The 3,789-nt window shown below is 36.9% G+C and overlaps 1 long non-coding RNA gene across 1 annotated transcript; it reads left to right on the top strand.

Moving 5' to 3' along the window:
* The first annotated feature begins 1,039 nt into the window (after window positions 1-1,039).
* Window positions 1,040-2,531, top strand: LOC143713577 (uncharacterized). The gene is made up of 3 exons (XR_013195134.1): window positions 1,040-1,145; window positions 1,531-1,594; window positions 2,463-2,531. It is a non-coding gene; the product is annotated as an uncharacterized LOC143713577 (long non-coding RNA).
* The last annotated feature ends 1,258 nt before the right edge of the window (window positions 2,532-3,789 follow it).

Here is a 3,789-nt window from a genome sequence, read left to right as displayed (position 1 = left end):
TAGGGCACAATGATCCCCTGTAGCCCATTTAAAATATTTAAATTATATAAAAATAGCTGTATTTAAAATAAAACCTAAATGTTTAAATTTTGTTAATTTGTTTTAGGTTCCAAGCTTACGGGTGGAATCAGATGTGGAGGAGTAACGCGTTTCAGCTGGAAACCTGGCAACTGGACACGCAAGCACACACACGCACTTTTTTTTGTTTATGAAAATAAAAGTATTTTTGTTTCCTGATATTCCTTCTTGTGTGTTTCCTTGGTTGTTCAATTTTGTGTTATCAGACTAATGCTACACTATAAAAGGGTGTTAAGATGTTAAAAGGACTTCTAGTGAACGTTCCGTAAAGGTCCCCGAAAGTTTTCTAAACGTCCCGCGAAGTCCTGCGAACGTCCCGCGAACGTCCCCCGCGAAGTCCTGCGAACGTCCCGCGAACGTCCCCCGCGAAGTCCTGCGAACGTTTAAAGAACCCTACACGAAGACGTTCAGGGGACGTTCTGGGGACGTTTTTTTGTTAGCTGGGTTAGCATCTCAACCGTTTTCAGAACAGGTAACGTTAAGTTAACTGTTAGGCTAACCTAAGCTCTTGTTTATTAAAGTTTGGTCTTTTAATCTCATATTTATGTGTAGATGAGATTTTTTGTTAGTTTAAGATTTTGCTGGCAGTTGAATGGAGATGGTTCTCACTGCAGAACATGAAATCCACAGGGAGGAGTCGGATCCAGATCCAACTCCTCCCACCTTACATACACCTCAACCTACCCAACTCCGCCCCCTGATACCTAAACACACCCCTAATCCGTAAACCCAACCCTAATCCTACCCATCTCCACCCCTTGGATCTTGATCCGACTCCTCCCCGTGGATCTCATGTACTGCATTGAGGTGCTACTGGTTGAATGGGTGATTGGAAGTTGGTTAATTTTTTAACCAACTGATTATTTAACATGCTGTTAGTCGATGACGTCACTGACACTGAGTGCAAAAAATATCTGAAACTAGTTCAAATGTGTTTTGATCATTCACGGTAAACAACTTGATAAAAATTCTGTTATTTTAGCAGCGACAAAATAACCTCTCTACAGAGGGGAAACTCCAAGATCTCAACATTTCTGAAGAAAGCTGCTGCCAGAGAAGAGAAACAGGTGAACTGACGAAGCTTATTGAATAACTTCATATCCATTTTCCCCCACAATATTTTTTGACCTATATCACCATACATCTGTTTTCTTCCTTTTTATTATCTCAAATTTACATTTTTATTCATTTAATTTATTTTAAGAAGGCTTTGACATCCAAATGTAAGTGACGCTATATGAGCAATATTAAATGAATAACTAAACCTAAAGCATAAATTCTGTTATCCTAAGAAATTATTTTCTTTATATTCGTCTTTCTCTTTTCTGCATTTCACCTCCGCTGTAGCTTCTTGCCTTTTAATAAACCTGCCATTTTTTATGCTAAATATTGTTGGCTCTTTGACAAATTGTTTCTGTTGATCTTCCATGCTGATGCCCTGCACCATAGTAGAGCTGGAGCTGATCTCCTGTCGGACAACTTCTCTTAAGGCGCTATGAACCACGTGACTAAGTTAGTAAGTAAAACCTCAAATATACTCTAATGTTCAAAAGTTTGGTGTTGGTACAATTTTTTGTCTTTGAAAGGAGTGTCTAATGCTCACCAAGACTGTATTTATTTGATCAAAAATACAGTAAAAACAATATTATTGTGAAATAATATTAAAATTTAAAATAACTGTTTACTATGTGAATATATTGTAAAATAAAATTTATTCCTGTAATCAAAGCTGTATTTTCAGCATCATTGCTCCAGTCTTCAGTTTTACACGATCCTTCAGAAATCGTTCTGATACGATGCTCAAGAAACTTTTCTGATTATTATCAATTTTGAAAACAGTTCAGCTTCATGAAAACAGCTTCATGTTTTTGTGTACACTACAAATCAAACATTAGGGGTCAGTAAGATTTTTTTTTTTTTTGGAAGACATTAATAGCAAGAATGCATTAAATTGATCAAAAGTGACAGTAAAGACTTTTATAATGTTATAAGATTTTTTAAACTTTCAAACTTTTCTTTGAACTTTGTATTGTGGGAGTATTTGTATAAAGGCATCATGGTTTACACAAAAATCTGAAGCAGCACAACTGTTTTCAACACTGACAATAATCAGAAATGTTTTTGAGCATCAAATCATATTAGAATAATTTCTAAATGATCATGTGACACTGAAGCCTGAAGTAATGATGTTGCAAATTTAGCTTTGATCACAGGAATACATTTAATTTTAACATATTCACATAAACAGTTATTTTAAATTGTAATAAAGTTCCACATTTACTGTATTTTCGATCAAATAAATGCCTCCTTGGTGAGCATAAAAGACTTTAAAAAAATGAAAAGCCATAGATTATCAACATTAATAAAGTACTCCTCTGTTTTAGCTGCCTAAGAAGGACGATGAGGTGACGGTGCAGCTAGCGATAAAGAAGAGGAGGAACACGCAAGTTAGACAATTTTATTATACCTTTCTATCAAAAAGCTATTAACCTGACTACAATAGTATGGTACAATTTATTTTTCAGCTTCCAGTGAATATAGAGATCGAGACCCTACTCCTATCCTTCCCTCAGAAGATCCTGCCCTCCGCTGGTGGGGTAAGAAAGAGACTCTTCCTCTTCTCTTACAGCTCTTCATCATCTCCCTCTGCCTCCTCAACACTGTCTGAGAGAGTGTTTCTCACAGCTGAGACACAGCCAGGAATGACACATCTCAGATTCTCTCAGAGAAAGTTATCAAGCTCATTTTGAAGCTCCGAAAACTCTTGATGTATATTTGGGTGGGTGAAATAATACAGGAGTGAAGCTAGAAATCTATATTGTTTTTTTACATATCTTTACTCTTTACGAACACTTTTTGTATTATTTGTTTGCCTCAGAGAAGCTCAAGGACTATAGATCTTTGGCAATTGTCACATTGTTCAGGTTTTGCTACTGGTAGTGAATCAATGAAGCACATCACCACCAGACATTTATAGCAGGACTCTCACAGGACACTCAGGAAACAATTTAACCTATTTCTGCAAATAAAATGAATAATAAAGAAACATCTGATTCTTATTTTATTTCTTTTTTATATCTTTATTGCTTTTGCGCCAAAATAGAGAGTAGTGTCAATAAGAGTATTGATAAGTTTCAGTGATAAAATCATTATTTAAATACACCCATCCCTAATGATAAGGCACTTTTTTCAATAAAAAGAATAATAGTTGGTTGCATTATTCATTGATTATGTTTTTTTGATTAATTAATTGACATGTTCTGTACTCATAACTTGTTAACACTTTACATGCTTAAAAAATCGTTAATTAATTAATTGACATGTTAATTAAATCAACGAGCGCGTGCTGCTCCTGTACCGTATACGCACCGCATACACACTGCACACGGAGTATGTGTGAAAACACTGTAGCGCGTGCTGCTCCTGTACCGTATACACACCGCAACACACACCGCATACACACTGCACACAGAGTATGTGTGAAAACACTGTAGCGCGTGCTGCTCCTGTACCGTATACACACCGCAACACACACCGCATACACACTGCACACGGAGTATGTGTGAAAACACTATAGCGCGTGCTGCTCCTGTACCGTATACACACCGCAACACACACCGCATACACACTGCACACGGAGTATGTGTGAAAACACTATAGCGCGTGCTGCTCCTGTACCGTATACACACCGCATACACACTGCACACGGAG

Source organism: Siphateles boraxobius, unplaced genomic scaffold (genome assembly GCF_051911475.1).
Source record: "Siphateles boraxobius isolate OS27281-9 unplaced genomic scaffold, OSU_SipBor_1 52, whole genome shotgun sequence".
NCBI lineage: Eukaryota > Metazoa > Chordata > Actinopteri > Cypriniformes > Leuciscidae > Siphateles > Siphateles boraxobius.
The sequence above is the reverse complement of the archived record's forward strand: the minus strand, read 5'-3'. Positions and strand labels throughout refer to the sequence as shown.